The sequence below is a fragment of the Bombina bombina genome, chromosome 2, assembly GCF_027579735.1.
Source record: "Bombina bombina isolate aBomBom1 chromosome 2, aBomBom1.pri, whole genome shotgun sequence".
In the NCBI taxonomy this organism is placed as follows: Eukaryota; Metazoa; Chordata; class Amphibia; order Anura; family Bombinatoridae; genus Bombina; species Bombina bombina.
Window position 1 is genome coordinate 1,426,016,062 of NC_069500.1, and position 22,919 is coordinate 1,426,038,980.

Genomic DNA, 22,919 nt, shown 5'->3' on the forward strand with positions numbered 1-22,919 from the left:
ATTATTTGTGTCACTGGTTAGCACTGAGAGGCTGTGCTGCAGGGTGATTATTTGTGTCACTGGTTAGCACTGAGAGGCTGTGCTGCAGGGTGATTATTTGTGTCACTGGTTAGCACTGAGAGGCTGTGCTGCAGGGTGATTATTTGTGTCACTGGTTAGCACTGAGAGGCTGTGCTGCAGGGTGATTATGTGTGTGTCGCTGGTTAGCACTGAGAGGCTGTGCTTCAGGATGATTATTTGTGTGTCGCTGGTTAGCACTGAGAGGCTGTGCTTCAGGATGATTATTTGTGTGTCGCTGGTTAGCACTGAGAGGCTGTGCTGCAGGGTGATTATTTGTGTGTCGCTGGTTAGCACTGAGAGGCTGTGCTGCAGGGTGATTATTTGTGTGTCGCTGGTTAGCACTGAGAGGCTGTGCTGCAGGGTGATTATTTGTGTGTCGCTGGTTAGCACTGAGAGGCTGTGCTGCAGGGTGATTATTTGTGTGTTTCTGGTTAGCACTGAGAGGCTGTGCTGCCGGGTGATTATTTGTGTGTCACTGGTTAGCATTGAGAGGCTGCTTGTTTTTAGAGAGAATCTTTACAATCATGTCCTTTTAGTTCTAGTTGGTGTCCCCTGCAGCTCACTGTAAAACAGACTTATTGTAGTATCATCATGTACAACAAGAATGTACAGCTCCTGTCACCAAGGGCCCAATAACAAGGATTTAAAGGGGCTTTGTGCAGAAAGCACATGATCTAATGTGTTGCAGTGTGTCATTTATGCTTTACTCACACTTGACTCTCTACGCACACTTTACCCAGGAGATGCATTGAACTGGTAAAGCAGGAAACGGTCAGTAAGCCAATCGGCACCAGTCGCACAGCTCCACTAATGGCTATCTTCAGCTTGGGTAGAGAAAAAAAAGCAGCTTTCAGAGTGCCAGTGCCGTTGAAGACAGATACTCTGCTTGGTCTCCAGTAACACAATATGAACAAACAATGGACAAGAACGGATCCAGCCCACCAGGAAGGTCAATTGTGTCCAGTATTGAATCTGTATTCTCAAACATTTCTATGTTTATAGACAAATTATTGCAACCTGAAGTAGTGAAAATGTCCTATCTAAACTACACAGTGGATTTTTTGAGTAAAGCAAAGGAGATGGAATTTGAGACCGATAAATTCCTGATTTTTACCATGCCACAAAACATGAGACAGGCATCGATATAATAAAAAGTATTATTAGTCAATAAAAGATACTAAAGAGAACAAACTGAATTTATTGAGGAGTTGTTAAGATTATTCCTATACAGGAATAATTTTTTATTTAAAAATAATGTTGTGGGTGAAGCGCTGAATCTTAATCTCCAAAGCCTCACTATAAAACTATCCCCTTCCTGGATAGTAACAATTACAATAATAAATTATTAAAAAAAGTGGGCGCTTAAAGCAGGAGATTCAGTAGATATGTAACAAATTATACTTTCCTCTGTGGGGAATAGATCAGACTAAGGGGGATGATATCCAAACTACTGCCGTTCAGAAGTGGAAATAAACAATTCTGATATATTTAATTATTTTTATTTGATATAATTAAATGTTTTAAGAACAATTCAAAATTTCAAAAACAATAATTAATATCCACGGTTAAAACAATAATTCATATTCCAATTCTAAAACAATACACATTCACTTCCAACTATAGTTGCTTTTTCAGCCATACACACACTCAAACACTCCCTAAAACAATATAGTAAAAATGGTTATAAAAACAATACATGCAAGTTTGAGTAGAAGTCACAAACCAGAAGGAGCAATATATTCCCAAAAGGGATCAACAGGTAATATTGTATATTCCTGATAAGAAAGTTGTGCACAATATGTTTAAACAAGTCCGCTACAGCAAGGTAAGGTGCTAGGTATTAGTATCCTTAAAATTGATTAGCCCCCAAATGCAAACAGCCGTCGGTATTTTTTCACCGGCGCTGTATTCAATTTGCACCAAACAAGGGGTAGTCCGTGAGACTTCAGTCTTTTACTAAGATCTCCGTTACTGTCCTGTATATTTAGAGGCTATCCGCCTTCTTACCGTTACCGTTACTCCACTGTATTTCAGCCGTCCTGCTGCAAACAATTGACCGCACAACGGCGGCTTCCAAGACTCCTACGTCACCTGGTATCCGGAACCTCCAGGTGAATCAGACTTGCGCAAGTCTATTTACGAGGTGTAGGAAGACCTCTAATCCTGATTCTTGTGGCCGCTCTTTAGTACTTACACAGTACGCGGTTAAGATCCTTCAGTCTTTGTTTATCAAACTTGTAGCAGAAAAAGGCAATTTTGTTTATATAGTGACAGGGTAATTCTTCTACGCGTTTCAACCCGTGTGGGTCTTTATCAAGATACTTTACCCTGCATCTGTGCTTTCTTAAAAACCCCGCTGTAGCTTCTGATTTGTCAGTTGTTCATTTCCTTCCAGTTTGCATTAAATGTGGGAATCAATACAGACACATGCTTCATCAATTGCAAACCACTTCACACTCATAAACCAATTCATATATATACATAGACTATTACCATTTGGAATACAACAAATTAATATCCATAATAAAATACTATTCTAAAATCTTAAATTTAATAAATTTAAAAATTAATTAAAAAACATTTAAGAAAAAAGGATTATCAAAAAACATATCTAAAATTAACCTAAGGGGGAGGTTATATATTTTCAAATACTAATGATCACTATCACAGGGCATGAGAAGTAAACAATAAATATTCTAACAACCGGTAAGTTTAGTGGTGTATATGGGCAAACAAAATATTGGGTATAAATAATCAATCTTTTAAAAATTGTATTTTAGAGGCTCATTATAGGAAGATATTATAACAATTAAATAATCAATCTGATAAATATAGTATTTAGAGGCTCATTTTAAGAAGATATTAAAATAAATTGTAATATAATACACATAGAAAATTACATTAAAAATTACATTAAAAAAGGGGCCAATTCTAATTCTGAGTTGAGGCCATTGGGGTACAATGTATTAAAATTATAAATTAACTCAGCTTCTCTCTTTAAAAGTTTATTTTCAAAATTGCCCCCCCTCCAGTCCTTCCTTACCAAACACAACCCCCAAAATGTGAGATCCTTGATGTTATTTTTATGTGTCTCTCTAAAATGTTGGTATAAATGTGTATCCAACTTCCCCTTTTCAATATTCCTTAGATGTTCCCTAACCCTATCTCTCAGCATCCTAGTTGTTTCCCCAATATAAAAATAATTACAAGAACATTGTAACATGTACACTACACCCTTACTATTGCACCTAATTATATCCTTGATCTTATATTCTTTGTCCATACCTGGGATCACTACATCCTTCTTTTTAATCCCATTTCTACAGGCTTTACAAGTGACACAGGGAAAGAAGCCTCTTATTTCTTCTCCTTTTAGATCCTTATCTTTCAGGGGTCTTTCTTTTTTCCGTTTAAATTCGCTAGGGGCTAAAATTGTTTTAAAATTTTTTGTTTTTTTATACACAATCCTTGGGTATGGGGGGAGCTTGTCTCCAATCACAGGATCATTTTTTATAAGGTGCCAGTGCTTTCTTAGGATTTTCCTCATTACCCCATGATCCTCACTATATGTGGTGATAAATGGAACATCTATCATTTCTCTGTTCTCAAATTTTCTATTTTTATATTCCAAAAGGGAATTTCTCTCTGTGTCCCTAGCCCTTGTGATAGCTGCTTTAATATTTTTCTCCTGATAGCCTCTATCTCTAAACCTATCTTCCAATATTTCTATTTGTTCCTCGAAATCCATTAATCTGGAACAGTTTTTTCGAATCCTTAGGCATTGGCCAACCGGAATATTATCTATCCATTTCTTATAGTGGCAGCTAGTAGCGTGGATGTAGTTATTTGCATCCGTGGGCTTAAAATGGGTTTTAGTTATACATTCTTTGTTTTCCACAACTAGATCTAAATCTAGGAAGGTAATTTTCTCTTTACTGATATTATAAGTAAAAGTCAGGCCCCTATCATTACTGTTCATAGTATTAAATAAATCTATGAGAGACTCTTCACTTCCACGCCAAATTATTAAAATGTCATCTATGTATCTTTTAAAAAGCACGAGATCCGCACCGAGCTCAGCAAACTGGAGAAACCTCTGTTCCCATTCTCCCATAAACAAATTTGCGTAGCTCGGTGCGAATCTCGTGCCCATGGCTGTACCTTCTATTTGCTGGAAATAATTACCATCAAAAGAAAAATAATTATGCTCCAATATAAAACTAATACTTTCTAATATAAATTCCTTCTGATCCTCAACTATACTCTCGTCTTTAGATAAAAAATATTCCACAGCTTCCAATCCTAAATTGTGTTTAATATTTGTGTACAAAGATGACACATCACAGGTGGCCATAAAATAGCCATCCTCCCATTCTATTTCTTTCAGTATTCTTAAAACACTAGTAGAGTCTTTTAAGTAAGAATCTAAAGTTCCTACATATTTTTGGAGGAAATTGTCCACGTACTGAGAAAGGTTGGATGTGATAGAATCAATCCCCGAGACGATAGGCCTCCCAGGGGGATTAACTAGACTTTTATGCACCTTAGGCAAAAAGTAAAATATGGGGATCCTAGGATGTTGTGGTTTAATATATAAACATTCTTTCTCTGTTAAAATCCCTTTATCCTTCCCTTTATCTATAATTTTAAGTAATTTAGTTATAAACTTTTTAGTTGGATCCATCTCTAGCTTCCTATAGGTTTTTCTATCGTTTAATAGTCTCTCGGCCTCATTTTTATAGTTTTTACTGTCCATAATGACCAGGCCTCCTCCTTTGTCTGCCATTTTGAATGTGATATCACTGTTATTTTGAAGTTGTTCTAGCAATTCTTTGTCCTTTTTATTTAAATTTCTTTTATATTTATTCTTTCGTCCTTCACTTTTCCTTAGGTCCAATAGGACCATTTTTTCGAAGGTTTCTAAATTGCTTCCTCTATCGTTTTTCGGATAGAAGTTTGACTTCAGTTTTAAATTAGTATGTTCAAATTTATCAACATTCGTGGTGGCTCTATCATTACCTATATATTTTTCAATGGGTTTTTTTTAGAAAGAACCGTTTAAGAGTAAGGTTCCTCACGTACTTCTTCACATTAATGTGAGTTTCAAATTTATTTAAAGTCCTAGATGGGGCAAATGATAACCCTAAATTTAAAACTCTCTCCTCATCTTTACTTAAAATTTTATTACTCAGATTGAAAATCCCTATCTTTCTTGTCTTAGTTATTTCTGTCTCTTGGCTTCTATTCTTTCCATTCTTTCCCCTTCCTCCTCTAGCTCCTCTAGTTGTCTTTTTCTTTCTCTTGACCCTAAAACCCTTTCTTCTTTTTCTTGTATACTCGGGTTTTTTTGCGGTAATGGGCGTCCCTCCCTTCTGGGGCTTCGATCTAAAAAATCCCTTTCTTCACTGGTTAATTCTATTTGTTTCATACTATTCCCTGCCCCGAATTGATTTTCTTTCAAATTACTTAAGGGGGTGAATCTATTTGATGTTGGTATATCCAGATTTCTTTTTATAGATGAATTCTCCTCCCTTCTTGTTTGTTGGTTAAAACCCCCTTGTTGATAATTATTCCCTTCCCTACCATAATGTTCAGCATTCCTATTTCTCATATAGCCTCCATTTCTATTCCTCTGGAAATCATTTGTCCTTTCATCCCTATATCCATTGTGGTTCTCCCTCCATTGGTGATCCCTCCCTCTAAAGTAATTTTGCCCATTATATCTATTATCAAAATGATTATAATTATAGGGCCTTCTATCATAATTCCGGTTCCATCCACCTTGGAATCTATTCCTATAGTTCCCATTGTTGTATTCTCCATTTCTATAGTCATAGTTGTGTCCTCTATTATAGTGGTTCACAGCTTTTCTGTTATTGTGTTCCCATGAATTATTCTCTACTCTTTCATTCCCCAAATCTTTAGCGACATTCATGGGTTCAGTGTCCCTCTGTATGTTTGCTGATTCTGTAATATCCCTTTTAAATTTCTTATATTTGGCTACTATAATTTCCTTCTTAGTGTTCTCTAATCTTTCAATAATTACATGTTGTCTTTCTTTTAGGGCCTGATCTTCCTTTATCGATTCTAATTTTTCTTTAATGTTTAATATTTCATTATTCATTTGTTCAATACTTTCATTCCTTGATTTTTTAATCACTTCAATTAAACCTTTTGATGCTCCTTTCAGAACACTATCCCATTCTAATTGTAATGGTTCACTAAGTTCAAAGGTACAACTCTTTTTTAATTTAAGGCCCCTTGGGATTAAATCTTGATCCAAATATCTATCTAAGACAATTAGTTCCATCTTTTGCCTAAGTTCTTTGTTCAAAACTTTTTCCAATTCGCCTAAAAGTTTTAAAATATCAGCTTGGTCAAAACATTCTTCAGGTTGTTTAAAATCCTTATTAATCTCAGAAAACAATTTATCTCGATAGCTAAAAATATCCATATCAACAGTGATTCTGCTGCTTACACACCGTGGAAGAAAAAGGAACTAATTTAAAAATAATGTTGTGGGTGAAGCGCTGAATCTTAATCTCCAAAGCCTCACTATAAAACTATCCCCTTCCTGGATAGTAACAATTACAATAATAAATTATTAAAAAAAGTGGGCGCTTAAAGCAGGAGATTCAGTAGATATGTAACAAATTATACTTTCCTCTGTGGGGAATAGATCAGACTAAGGGGGATGATATCCAAACTACTGCCGTTCAGAAGTGGAAATAAACAATTCTGATATATTTAATTATTTTTATTTGATATAATTAAATGTTTTAAGAACAATTCAAAATTTCAAAAACAATAATTAATATCCACGGTTAAAACAATAATTCATATTCCAATTCTAAAACAATACACATTCACTTCCAACTATAGTTGCTTTTTCAGCCATACACACACTCAAACACTCCCTAAAACAATATAGTAAAAATGGTTATAAAAACAATACATGCAAGTTTGAGTAGAAGTCACAAACCAGAAGGAGCAATATATTCCCAAAAGGGATCAACAGGTAATATCGTATATTCCTGATAAGAAAGTTGTGCACAATATGTTTAAACAAGTCCGCTACAGCAAGGTAAGGTGCTAGGTATTAGTATCCTTAAAATTGATTAGCCCCCAAATGCAAACAGCCGTCGGTATTTTTTCACCGGCGCTGTATTCAATTTGCACCAAACAAGGGGTAGTCCGTGAGACTTCAGTCTTTTACTAAGATCTCCGTTACTGTCCTGTATATTTAGAGGCTATCCGCCTTCTTACCGTTACCGTTACTCCACTGTATTTTTTTATTCCAAGATGATTGGTATGTCCATGGGGACTAACGTGGCCCCATCATATGGCAATCTTTTCATCTATGAAAAGCTAACAGGTTGCTCAGTATTTTATAAACTTTTCATTTTCATAGATTACTTTTTCTTTAATTTCCTTACAAATTCCTCGAGGAATTTGTAAGAGACCTCAATTCAGCTGTTAGGGGTTTTCTGTTATGTACAGCGAGGTGTCTAAACTTTTTGGATACTAAGGTATATAAAAATGGAAACAAATTAACATTTGATATTTACAAAAAGAAACAAACACATTGTTAAGCTATAAAAGCTTCCATCCTAAGAGGTTACTAGACTCCTTACATAAGAGTCAATTACTTAGGGTGAAGATAATTGTCAGTGATCAGGAAGTGAAGTAAAATAGACTAATTTAAATGAAACAATTTTTTTTGGATAGAGGCTACCCCAGTGAACATCTAGATAAACATAATATTAATTTGAAAGATAAGGAATAAAGATAATTTGAAAGATAAGGAAAAATCAGCAGGTACAAGAAATAAAGAGGATAGACTGGTATTCGTATCACAGTATAGCTCACATAGTAGTAGTGTGGCACGAATAATACTCAAACACTGGCATATTACACTCCAAGAGTGTAATATAAATATTTAAAAATCCCCCATAATGGCATATAAGAGGGTGAAAAATGTACGTGATCAGTTAATAAGTACAGATGTTGTATCAAAAAGAGAGATAAACATATTTGACCAAGAAACATTTGAGCTGCTACCCATGCCTAGGTTGCATGAGTTGCAGCTCAATGATTAAATATATTTTGTTTTTTTCATCCAAGGAGTGGTAAAAAGTACTGTATCAATAAATTCTACACATGTGAATTATATGTTGTGTATCTGAATAAATGTTTCTGTACCCTTATCTATGTAGGTGAGACCAACCAAATGAGCCAACACAATTCTAACATCAGGTGTAAAAACCAGGAAGCTCCAGTCTCTAACCATTTCCTGAAATGGGGACATCAGATTAGACAACTATGGGCTTGTTTCCATTAAGGTGTTAAATTGTGGAAACTGGTGATAAAAACCTTACTCCATTAAAGTCTATGGAGACTTTTTTAGTTACCACTAGTTACCAAATTTTACCACCTCAATGGAAACAAATATATTGTTATATATCTTAGATTACAATATTAATTATGACTATCTCTGCAGTAACCGCCAATCCTTCGGCATCTGCAACACATCTCTTTCGTGGTTCTCTTCCTATCTAACTAATCGTACACTTAGTGTAGCCTTCTACAGAGAATCCTCTGCCCCGTTACCACTTTCTGTTGGGGTACCTCAAGGCTCTGTCCTCGGCCCCCTTCTCTTTTCATTCTACACGTCATCATTAGGTTCCTTAATAAAGTCCCATAGGTTTCAATATTATTTGTATGCCGATGACACCCAAATCTACCTCTCTGCACCAGACCTACCTCCTTCCTTACTAACCCGTGTCACTAAATGTCTTTCTCATATCTCATCTTGGATGTCCTCTCACTACCTTAAGCTAAATCTCTCCAAAACTGAACTCCTTATTTCTCCAACATAAGTGTGTCCGGTCCACGGCGTCATCCTTACTTGTGGGATATTCTCTTCCCCAACAGGAAATGGCAAAGAGCCCAGCAAAGCTGGTCACATGATCCCTCCTAGGCTCCGCCTTCCCCAGTCATTCTCTTTGCCGTTGCACAGGCAACATCTCCACGGAGATGGCTAAGAGTTTTTTGGTGTTTAAATGTAGTTTTTATTCTTCAATCAAGAGTTTGTTATTTTAAAATAGTGCTGGTATGTACTATTTACTCTGAAACAGAAAGGAGATGAAGATTTCTGTTTGTAAGAGGAAAATGATTTTAGCAACCGTTACTAAAATCGATGGCTGTTTCCACACAGGACTGTTGAGATGAATTAACTTCAGTTGGGGGAAACAGTGAGCAGACTTTTGCTGCTTGAGGTATGACACATTTCTAACAAGACTTGGTAATGCTGGAAGCTGTCATTTTCCCTATGGGATCCGGTAAGCCATTTTCTTAATTTTTAATATAAGAATAAAGGGCTTCACAAGGGCTTTAAAGACTGGTAGACATTTTTCTGGGCTAAAACGATTACTTTATAAGCATATTTAATGGTTTATAACTTTGAAGAGTTATTTTAATCTTGGGAATTCTGTTAAAAAAACGGCAGGCACTGTATTGGACACCTTTTTCACTGGGGGCCTTTTCTAGTCATAGGCAGAGCCTCATTTTCGCGCCACTAATGCGCAGTTGTTTTTGAGAAGCATGGCATGCAGATGCATGTGTGAGGAGCTCAGATCCACTGAAAAAGCTTATTGAAGGCGTCATTTGGTATCGTATTCCCCTCTGGGCTTGGTTGGGTCTCAGAAAAGCAGATACCAGGGACTGTATAGGGGTTAAATGTAAAAACGGCTCCGGTTCCGTTATTTTATGGTGTGCAATACTTTTAAGGCTTTAAGACACTGTGGTGAAATTTTGGTGAATTTTGAACAATTCCTTCATACTTTTGCGCATATTCAGTTCTAAAGTGTGTTCAGTTTAAAATTTAAAGTGACAGTAACGGTTTTATTTTAAAACGTTTTTTTTGTGCTTTGTTATCAAGTTTATGCCTATTAACATGTCTGAACTATCAGATAGACGATGTTCTGTATGTTTGGAAGCCAAGGTTCCTCTCCATTTAAATATATGTGATGAATGTGACAAACAAAGTAGGGACAATGATGCCACTGATAATAATGTTGCCCAAAATGATTCCTTAAGTGAGGGGAGTAAGCATGGTACTGCATCATCTCCTATGTCTACACCAGTCTTGCCCACTCAGGAGGTCCCTAGTGCATCTAGTGCGCCAATCCTCCTTACTATGCAACAATTAACGGCTGTAATGGATAATTCTATTAAAAACATTTTAGCCAAAATGCCCACTTATCAGCGAAAGCGCGACTGCTCTGTTTTAGATACTGAAGAGCATGAGGACGCTGATGATAATGGTTCTGACATGCCCTTACACCAGTCTGAAGGGGCCAGGGAGGTTTTGTCTGAGGGAGAAATTTCAGATTCAGGAAAAATTTCTCAACAAGCTGAACCTGACGTTATTACATTCAAATTTAAATTGGAACATCTCCGCGCTCTGCTTAAGGAGGTGTTATCTACTCTGGATGATTGTGACAATTTGGTCATTCCAGAGAAATTATGTAAGATGGACAAGTTCCTAGAGGTCCCGGTGCCCCCCGAAGCTTTTCCTATACCCAAGCGGGTGGCGGACATTGTAAATAAAGAATGGGAAAGGCCCGGCATTCCTTTTGTCCCTCCCCCTATATTTAAGAAATTATTTCCTATGGTCGACCCCAGGAAGGACTTATGGCAGACAGTCCCCAAGGTCGAGGGGGCGGTTTCTACTCTAAACAAACGCACCACTATCCCTATAGAAGATAGTTGTGCTTTCAAAGATCCTATGGATAAAAAATTAGAGGGTTTGCTTAAAAAGATGTTTGTTCAGCAAGGTTACCTTCTACAACCAATTTCATGCATTGTTCCTGTCACTACAGCAGCGTGTTTCTGGTTCGAAGAACTAGAAAAGTCGCTCAATAAAGCATCTTCTTATGAGGAGGTTATGGACAGAGTTCAAGCACTTAAATTGGCTAACTCTTTTACCTTAGACGCCACTTTGCAATTAGCTAGATTAGCGGCGAAAAATTCAGGTTTTGCTATTGTGGCGCGCAGAGCGCTTTGGCTAAAGTCTTGGTCAGCGGATGTGTCCTCCAAGAACAAATTGCTTAACATCCCTTTCAAGGGGAAAACGCTGTTTGGCCCTGACTTGAAAGAGATTATTTCAGACATCACTGGGGGAAAGGGCCACGCCCTTCCTCAGGATAGGTCTTTTAAGGCTAAAAATAAAACTAATTTTCGTCCCTTTCGCAGAAACGGACCAGCCTCAAATTCTACATCCTCTAAGCAAGAGGGTAATTCTTCTCAAACCAAGCCAGCCTGGAGACCGATGCAAGGCTGGAACAAAGGTAAGCAGGCCAAGAAGCCTGCTACCGCTACCAAGACAGCATGAGATGCTGGCCCCCGATCCGGGACCGGATCTGGTGGGGGGCAGACTCTCTCTCTTCGCTCAGGCTTGGGCAAGAGATGTTCAGGATCCTTGGGCGCTAGAAATAGTTTCTCAAGGTTATCTCCTGGAATTCAAGGAACTACCCCCAAGGGGAAGGTTCCACAGGTCTCAATTGTCTTCAGACCAAATAAAAAGACAGGCATTCTTACATTGTGTAGAAGACCTGTCAAAAATGGGAGTGATTCATCCTGTTCCATTAGGAGAACAAGGGATGGGGTTTTACTCCAATCTGTTCATAGTTCCCAAAAAAGAGGGAACATTCAGGCCAATTTTGGATCTCAAGATCCTAAACAAATTTCTCAGGGTTCCATCATTCAAAATGGAAACCATTCGGACAATTCTTCCTACCATCCAGGAAGGTCAATTCATGACCACGGTGGATTTAAAGGATGCGTATCTACATATTCCTATCCACAAGGAACATCATCGGTTCCTAAGATTCGCCTTTCTGGACAAGCATTACCAGTTTGTGGCACTTCCATTCGGATTAGCCACTGCTCCAAGAATTTTCACAAAGGTACTAGGGTCCCTTCTAGCGGTGCTAAGGCCAAGGGGCATTGCAGTAGTACCTTACTTGGACGACATACTAATTCAAGCGTCGTCTCTGCCACAAGCAAAGGCTCATACGGACATTGTCCTAGCCTTTCTCAGATCTCACGGGTGGAAAGTGAACGTAGAAAAAAGTTCTCTATTCCCGTCAACAAGAGTTCCCTTCTTGGGAACAATAATAGACTCCTTAGAAATGAAGATTTTTCTGACAGAGGCCAGAAAATCAAAACTTCTAAGCTCTTGTCAAGTACTTCATTCTGTTCTTCTTCCTTCCATAGCGCAGTGCATGGAAGTAATAGGTTTGATGGTTGCAGCAATGGACATAGTTCCTTTTGCGCGAATTCATCTAAGACCATTACAACTGTGCATGCTCAGACAGTGGAATGGGGATTATACAGACTTGTCCCCGACGATCCAAGTAGATCAGAGGACCAGAGATTCACTCCGTTGGTGGCTGACCCTGGACAACCTGTCTCAAGGGATGAGCTTCCGCAGACCAGAGTGGGTCATTGTCACGACCGACGCCAGTCTGGTGGGCTGGGGCGCGGTCTGGAAATCCCTGAAAGCTCAGGGTCTATGGTCTCGGGAAGAATCTCTTCTCCCGATAAACATTCTGGAACTGAGAGCGATATTCAATGCTCTCAAGGCTTGGCCTCAACTAGCAAAGGCCAAATTCATAAGGTTTCAATCAGACAACATGACGACTGTTGCATATATCAACCATCAGGGGGGAACAAGGAGTTCCCTGGCGATGGAAGAAGTGACCAAAGTAATCCAATGGGCGGAGATTCACTCCTGCCACTTGTCTGCAATCCACATCCCAGGAGTGGAAAATTGGGAAGCGGATTTTCTGAGTCGTCAGACATTTCATCCGGGGGAGTGGGAACTCCATCCGGATATCTTTGCCCACATAACTCAATTATGGGGCATTCCAGACATGGATCTGATGGCGTCTCGTCAGAACTTCAAGGTTCCTTGCTACGGGTCCAGATCCAGGGATCCCAAGGCGACTCTAGTAGATGCTCTAGTAGCGCCCTGGACCTTCAACCTAGCTTATGTATTCCCACCGTTTCCTCTCATTCCCAGGCTGGTAGCCAGGATCAATCAGGAGAGGGCTTCGGTGATCTTGATAGCTCCTGCGTGGCCACGCAGAACTTGGTATGCAGACCTGGTGAATATGTCATCGGCTCCACCATGGAAGCTACCTTTGAGACGGGACCTTCTTGTTCAAGGTCCGTTCGAACATCCGAATCTGGCCTCACTCCAACTGACTGCTTGGAGATTGAACGCTTGATTTTATCAAAGCGTGGGTTCTCAGATTCTGTCATTGATACTCTTATTCAGGCTAGAAAGCCTGTAACTAGAAAAATTTACCATAAAGTATGGAAGAAATATATCTGTTGGTGCGAATCGAAAGGATTCCCATGGAACAGGATAAAAATTCCTAAGATTCTATCCTTTCTACAAGAGGGTTTGGAGAAAGGATTATCTGCAAGTTCTTTGAAGGGACAGATTTCTGCTTTATCTGTTTTACTTCACAAAAAGCTGGCGGCTGTGCCAGATGTTCAGGCTTTTGTTCAGGCTCTGGTTAGAATCAAGCCTGTTTACAAACCTTTGACTCCTCCTTGGAATCTCAATTTAGTTCTTTCAGTTCTTCAAGGGGTTCCGTTTGAACCCTTACATTCCGTAGATATTAAGTTATTATCTTGGAAAGTTTTGTTTATGGTTGCAATTTCTTCTGCTAGAAGAGTTTCAGAGTTATCTGCTCTGCAGTGTTCTCCTCCTTATCTGGTGTTCCATGCAGATAAGGTGGTTTTGCGTACTAAACCTGGTTTCCTTCCGAAAGTTGTTTCTAACAAAAATATTAACCAGGAGATAGTTGTACCTTCTTTGTGTCCGAATCCAGTTTCAAAGAAGGAACGTTTGTTGCACAATTTGGATGTAGTTCGTGCTCTAAAATTCTATTTAGAGGCTACAAAGGATTTCAGACAAACATCTTCCTTGTTTGTTGTTTATTCTGGTAAAAGGAGAGGTCAAAAAGCAACTTCTACCTCTCTCTCTTTTTGGCTTAAAAGCATCATCCGATTGGCTTATGAGACTGCCGGACGGCAGCCTCCTGAAAGAATCACAGCTCACTCCACTAGGGCTGTGGCTTCCACATGGGCCTTCAAGAACGAGGCTTCTGTTGATCAGATATGTAAGGCAGCGACTTGGTCTTCACTGCACACTTTTACCAAATTTTACAAATTTGATACTTTTGCTTCTTCTGAGGCTATTTTTGGGAGAAAGGTTTTGCAAGCCGTGGTGCCTTCCATCTAGGTGACCTGATTTTCTCCCTCCCATCATCCGTGTCCTAAAGCTTTGGTATTGGTTCCCACAAGTAAGGATGACGCTGTGGACCGGACACACCTATGTTGGAGAAAACAGAATTTATGCTTACCTGATAAATTACTTTCTCCAACGGTGTGTCCGGTCCACGGCCCGCCCTGGTTTTTTAATCAGGTCTGATGAATTATTTTCTCTAACTACAGTCACCACGATATCATATGATTTCTCCTATGCATATTCCTCCTTTACGTCGGTCGAATGACTGGGGAAGGCGGAGCCTAGGAGGGATCATGTGACCAGCTTTGCTGGGCTCTTTGCCATTTCCTGTTGGGGAAGAGAATATCCCACAAGTAAGGATGACGCCGTGGACCGGACACACCGTTGGAGAAAGTAATTTATCAGGTAAGCATAAATTCTGTTTTTTCCCCCTTCTTCCAATATCTCCACCCCCAAAATTTCTATAACTGTTGATAATTCCATCATTACTCCTACCCCGCATGCCCGATGTCTTGGGGGTCACACTTGACTCAGATCTTTCCTTCACTCCTCACATTCAGTCCTTGGCTAAAGCCTGCCGCTTCCACCTTAAAAACATCGCTAAAATTAGATATTTCCTTACACAAGATACAACTAAGATTTTAATCCAATTTCTCATCCTCTCTGGTCTACCTAGCTGCCGCATAGCTCCCTTACAATCCATTATGAATGCCTCTGCCAGGCTCATCTTCCTTACTCGTCGATCTTCATCTGCTGTGCCTCTCTGCCAATCCCTTCACTGGCTTCCTCTTGCCTCTAGGATTAAAGTGCATGTAAACTCACCGATACTCGACATTCACAAACGTTTCATCATAAAAAAATAGCATAAGTTTAATTCATGAATTTACTAAAAACATAATATAATACCGATTTATATACCTATCTAACTCTCAAAGTCTCGATTTCTCCCTCCGCCCGCCATTTTGTTCCGCTTTCTTAACATTGATTGACATTTGCCTAAACTAATAATGTGGCGTACCCCGTGGCGTCCAGCCCCCTTTTATTTACGTCATTTTCAATCTCTGCGCATGCGTCTTTTATATGCGCATGCGTATAACCACTTGAGCTGTCTTTCTAAGCGATGCGAGTTTAGAAACGCAGGCGCGATTCAGAAAGTAAATATCAAACGCATGCGCATATTCGGGACTAAATTAGAAACGCATGCGCACAAAAGGGAGCCGTCGTGAACGCGCAAGGGTAATACGTCATAGAGCGGGCGGGACCGCTCTAGTCGTTATGCGCTGAAAAGAAAGGAAGTTATGGATGGGAGGAGCGCAGCATGAAAACGGAGCAAAGTTACTAACGTAATTATTACTTTATATGTTCAATATATATATAAAAAAAATATGCGGTATTGATAATGGAGTGCATAAAAACAGATTTTGATGGTCAATATGTAAAATATTTACATCCACTTTAAACACAAAATCCTCACTCTGACATACAAAGCTCTCAACTGCACTGCTCCCCCCTACATTTCAGAACTTGTCTCCAGATACTCACCCTCCCGTCCCCTTCGATCAGCTCAGGATCTCCTCCTCTCTTGTTACTTCCTCACATTCCCGTCTACAGGACTTCTCCAGACTGGCCCCCATCTTGTGGAACTCCCTGCCTCGCTCCACAAGACTCTCCCCTAGTTTTAACAGCTTCAAGCACTCCCTAAAAACTCTACTATTCAGGGATGCTTTCAACCAACACTAACCTTTCCTAACTCCATTGCTTTCCCGTTGAACCTCTTAGAATGTAAGCCTATGAGCCCAGCTGTTTGTAGATCGCCTACATAAGAGCCGACTACAACAGTGAAACTCTCGGCAGGGCCCTCTACCCACTTGATCCCTGCAAAAGCTATCCTGTATATTTACTATGTTTACAGCACTGCAGAATCTGTTGGTGCTCTACAAATACCTGATAATAATAATAATATATATATTAGGTTACAGATATAATTAAGACTATCTCAGCGATAACCTCCAATATACTTGTATTATTTTTCTGTAGTTCTAATCAGGTGATATCTTTTTAAACACAGCAAATTATATTTGTGGAGTAAAGAGGATTCAGTTTGGAAAAATATATACAGATTTATTAAACAAGAGATATACTATTTAATTATACACAAAACAAACTCTGACACAATATGAAATAAAATATACTATTTTGCTTAGTTTTTAACCCTATAGGTACAAATCTAACAGTGAAATCTAATACAAGGTAAAATAAACCAGCATTGACCAATTATGCAGTATGTGTTACTAACAACGGTTAATATAAGCTTAGCCAAATATTATCATTAAAATTATATTTTGGTAACTTAACAATACAATGCATCAGTCAGATTCAGAATGTAAATCTACAGCCGAAGGAACGCATAAAAACCTCTCTAATGCCTCAACAAGTCTCAACCTTAGGGAATATAAAACTACTAAAATAAAATATACTTAAACATAACACCAGGGTTTTTCTTACAATAAACTGAATTAAGTGAACACTATCTGTAACAAGATTTTCTGATATTGGTAGCTGAATTAGATTCCTGGACAAATATGAACCAGACTATGGGGGTAAGTACATATAAAAATTGGGCCTATAATCATCTAATACAAATCTTAATAAGGACCTTAAATGCAACAACTGCTTATATATAATTAAAGAGATGTTTATACTTCCCCAAATGTTTGCTCCTCCAAGCCCTGGGTTATCAATAGTCAAGATATGTGTTTCCTCTGCATCCAGTCTCACAAAATCTCTTGATCCACAGGAAAAACAAGAAAAAGTTCCCAAGGATATCAAAAAAATATAGAATGGGTGCCACCAGGATTCAAAATTATTTTTCAGGGGACTATTGGACGGCACTTCACGCTCACTTTTATGCAATCCAGAGTGTCTGTGAATGCTCAGTGACCCAATTTATCCTGAACTATAATTCCGCCCTAATCTCTAACAGCCATTCACAGATGTGTGAGGATCTGCAATGCTGTGATTGGATGAATACTAATTAACTTTTGGGAATATGTCTGTACATAAATGTTATACACAGCAGCATATATACAGCATACATATGAGCTGATATATAATGTAATAGGCACTAATATGTCTGTACACATAATGTTATACACAGCAGCATATATACAGCATACATATGAGCCGATATATAATGTAATAGGTAATAATATGTCTGTACACATAATGTTATACACAGCAGCATATATACAGCATACATATGAGCTGATATATAATGTAATAGGTACTAATATGTCTGTACACATAATGTTATACACAGCAGCATATATACAGCATACATATGAGCCGATATATAATGTAATAGGTAATAATATGTCTGTACACATAATGTTATACACAGCAGCATATATACAGCATACATATGAGCTGATATATAATGTAATAGGTACTAATATGTCTGTACACATAATGTTATACACAGCAGCATATATACAGCATACATATGAGCCGATATATAATGTAATAGGTACTAATATGTCTGTACATAAATGTTATACATAGCAGCATATATACAGCATACATATGAGCCGATATATAATGTAATAGGTAATAATATGTCTGTACACATAATGTTATACACAGCAGCATATATACAGCATACATATGAGCTGATATATAATGTAATAGGTACTAATATGTCTGTACACATAATGTTATACACAGCAGCATATATACAGCATACATATGAGCCGATATATAATGTAATAGGTAATAATATGTCTGTACACATAATGTTATACACAGCAGCATATATACAGCATACATATGAGCTGATATATAATGTAATAGGTACTAATATGTCTGTACACATAATGTTATACACAGCAGCATATATACAGCATACATATGAGCCGATATATAATGTAATAGGTAATAATATGTCTGTACTAGGGATGAACCGAAATTTCGGCTGCAGAAAGTTTCGGCCGAAAATGGCATTTTTGGCTATTTCGGTTTTCGTTTTTTTTTCCTGTTATTTTCAGTAAAATTATTGTGTAGCATGTTTCAAATTTGATGCTAGCCTAGAGCTGCTGTTTAAGGTTATTATGTTCTGCATATAATGAGTTTTCTAGGACTATACTTTATTTGGATAATTGGTAAAAAAAAACCTGTTAAATAGGATTCTGTTACATAGAACTAAATGAAGAATAATACAGTATATTGATATTTATAATTGTTTTAAGTAGGGATGCACCAAAATTTTGGTTGCAGAAACATTTTGGCCGAAAATGGCATTTTTTGCCTGTTTTTTTTTTTCTTGGTAAAATTATTGTGTAGCATATTATTGTTTTAAGATATTTTTGTCCAATTTTAGTGTGTTACTTTCAATAAAAGTGTGGGCTTTTTTATTGGCTCTAATTATGCAAAAAAAAAAAAAAAAAAAAAATTAATTTGAAAAAATACATTTTCGGTATCAGTTTCGGTTTTCGGCCAAGTGCATCCTGGATTTTCGGATTCGGTTTCGGTCCAGAATTTCCATTTCGGTGCATCACTAGTCTGTACACATAAATATTATACACAGCAGCATATATAAAGCATACATCTGAGCTGATATATAATGTAATACAGGTATACCTCACTTTACAGCACTTCGCTAATACAGCGCTCTGTGGAGCTGAAGTTCAACCTCCAAAAATTTTGAAACAGTGCTGTAATCATTGTGATATTGCAAGAAAGGTGACTGGCACCATTTTGTTATGCTAAGTTCACTCTGTTTACAGCATTACAGTGCAATCTGTGTCTCAGTGTTATAGTCTGGCACATTTTACTACAGTAATTGTCACTATTTTACAGGTACAGTATTTATTGAATAATAATTGAATACTGTGCTGTGGTAGTGTTAAACTAAACATTTAACTATTGCACCCCTAATATATGTTAGTTCAAACTTGTTTTCAAGTTTTTTAAACATACTGGCAAGTGAAAAGAAAGCTAAAACTCCCTTGTTTCACTTTAAGGCGGTTTTCCCTTTACAGCGGGGCTCCGGTCCCTAACCCGCTGTACGAGCAGGGTATACCTGTAGGTACTAATATGTCTGTACATAAATGTTATATACAGCAGCATATATACAGCATACATATGAGCTGATATATAATGTAATAGGTACTAATATGTCTGTACATAAATGTTATACGGAGCAGCATATATACAACATACATATGAGCTGATATATAATGTAATAGGTACTAATATGTCTGTACATATAATGTTATACACAGCAGCATATATACAGCATACATATGAGCGGATATATAATGTAATAGGTACTAATATGTCTGTACATAAATGTTATACGGAGCAGCATATATACAGCATACATATGAGCTGATATATAATGTAATAGGTACTAATATGTCTGTACATAAATGTTATACGGAGCAGCATATATACAGTATACATATGAGCTGATATATAATGTAATAGGTACTAATATGTCTGTACATATGTTATAAACAACAGCATATATACAGCATACATATGAGCTGATATATAATGTAATAGGTACTAATATGCCTGTACATAAATGTTATACACAGCAGCATATATACAGAATACATATGAGCTGATATATAATGTAATAGGTACTAATATGTCTGTACACATAATGTTATACACAGCAGCATATATACAGCATACATATGAGCTGATATATAATGTAATAGGTACTAATATGCCTGTACATAAATGTTATACAGAGCAGCATATATACAGCATACATATGAGCTGATATATAATGTAATAGGTACTAATATGTCTGTACATAAATGTTATACACAGCAGCATATATACAGCATACATATGAGCTGATATATAATGTAATAGGTAGTAATATGTCTGTACATAAATGTTATACACAGCAGCATATATACAGCATACATATGAGCTGATATATAATGTAATAGGTACTAATATGTCTGTACATAAATGTTATACAGAGCAGCATATATACAGAATACTTATGAGCTGATATATAATGTAATAGGTACTAATATGTCTGTACATATAAATGTTATACACAGCAGCAGATATACAGCATACATATGAGCTGATATATACTGTAATAGGTACTAATATGTCTGTACATATAAAACATAATTTATGCTTACCTGATAAATTTATTTCTCTTGTGGTGTATCCAGTCCACGGATCATCCATTACTTGTGGGATATTCTCCTTCCCAACAGGAAGTTGCAAGAGGTTCACCCACAGCAAAGCTGCTATATAGCTCCTCCCCTAACTGCCATATCCAGTCATTCGACCGAAACTAGCCGAGAAAGGAGAAACCATAGGGTGCAGTGGTGACTGTAGTTTAAAATTTAGACCTGCCTTAAAAGGACAGGGCGGGCCGTGGACTGGATACACCACAAGAGAAATAAATTTATCAGGTAAGCATAAATTATGTTTTCTCTTGTTAGGTGTATCCAGTCCACGGATCATCCATTACTTGTGGGATACCAATACCAAAGCTAAAGTACACGGATGAAGGGAGGGACAAGGCAGGTACTTAAACGGAAGGGACCACTGCCTGTAGAACCTTTCTCCCAAAAATAGCCTCCGAAGAAGCAAAAGTATCAAATTTGTAAAATTTTGAAAAGGTATGAAGCGAAGACCAAGTCGCCGCTTTGCAAATCTGTTCAACAGAAGCCTCATTTTTAAAGGCCCAGGTGGAAGCCACAGCTCTAATAGAATGAGCTGTAATCCTTTCAGGGGGCTGCTGTCCAGCAGTCTCATAGGCTAAGCGTATTACGCTCCGAAGCCAAAAAGAAAGAGGTTGCCGAAGCCTTTTGACCTCTCCTCTGTCCAGAGTAAACAACAAACAGGGAAGATGTTTGACGAAAATCTTTAGTCGCTTGTAAGTAAAACTTTAAAGCACGGACTACGTCCAAATTATGTAAAAGACGTTCCTTCTTTGAAGAAGGATTAGGACACAATGATGGAACAACAATCTCTTGATTGATATTCTTGTTGGAAACTACCTTAGGTAAAAACCCAGGTTTTGTACGCAGAACTACTTTATCTGTATGGAAAATCAGATAAGGAGAATCACATTGTAAAGCTGATAACTCAGAGACTCTACGAGCCGAGGAAATAGCCATCAAAAACAGAACTTTCCAAGATAAAAGTTTGATATCAATGGAATGAAGGGGTTCAAACGGAACTCCTTGAAGAACCTTAAGAACCAAGTTTAAGCTCCATGGAGGAGCAACAGGTTTAAACACAGGCTTAATTCTAACCAAAGCCTGACAAAATGCCTGGACGTCTGGAACCTCTGCCAGACGCTTGTGCAAAAGGATAGACAGAGCAGAAATCTGTCCCTTTAAAGAACTAGCTGATAATCCTTTATCCAAACCCTCTTGGAGAAAGGATAATATCCTAGGAATTCTAACCTTACTCCATGAGTAATTCTTGGATTCACACCAATGAAGATATTTGCGCCATATCTTATGGTAGATTTTCCTGGTTACAGGCTTTCGTGCCTGTATTAAGGTATCAATGGCTGACTCGGAGAAGCCACGCCTTGATAAAATCAAGCGTTCAATCTCCAGGCAGTCAGTCTCAGAGAAATTAGATTTGGATGATTGAAAGGACCTTGTAGTAGAAGGTCTTGTCTCAGAGGCAGAGGCCAAGGTGGAAAGGATGACATGTCCACCAGGTCTGCATACCAGGTCCTGCGTGGCCACGCAGGCGCGATCAAGATCGCCGATGCTCTCTCCTGTTTGATTTTGGCAATCAGTCGAGGGAGCAGAGGAAACGGTGGAAACACATAAGCCAGGTTGAAGAACCACGGTGCTGCTAGAGCATCTATCAGCGTCGCTTCTGGGTCCCTGGACCTGGATCCGTAACAAGGAAGCTTGGCGTTCTGGCGAGACGCCATGAGATCCAATTCTGGTGTGCCCCAACGATGAACCAATTGAGCAAACACCTCCGGATGGAGTTCCCACTCCCCCGGATGAAAAGTCTGACGACTTAGAAAATCTGCCTCCCAGTTCTCTACACCTGGGATATGGATCGCTGATAGATGGCAAGAGTGAGTCTCTGCCCAGCGAATTATCTTGGAGACTTCTAACATCGCTAGGGAGCTCCTGGTCCCCCCTTGATGGTTGATGTAAGCCACAGTCGTGATGTTGACCGACTGAAATCTGATGAACCTCAGGGTTGCTAACTGAGGCCAAGCTAGAAGAGCATTGAATATTGCTCTTAACTCCAGAATATTTATTGGGAGGAGTTTCTCCTCCTGAGTCCACGATCCCTGAGCCTTCAGGGAATTCCAGACTGCACCCCAACCTAGAAGGCTGGCATCTGTTCTTACAATTGTCCAATCTGGCCTGCGAAAGGTCATACCTTTGGACAGATGGACCCGAGATAGCCACCAGAGAAGAGAATCTCTGGTCTCTTGATCCAGATTTAGCAGAGGGGACAAATCTGTGTAATCCCCATTCCACTGACTGAGCATGCATAATTGCAGTGGTCT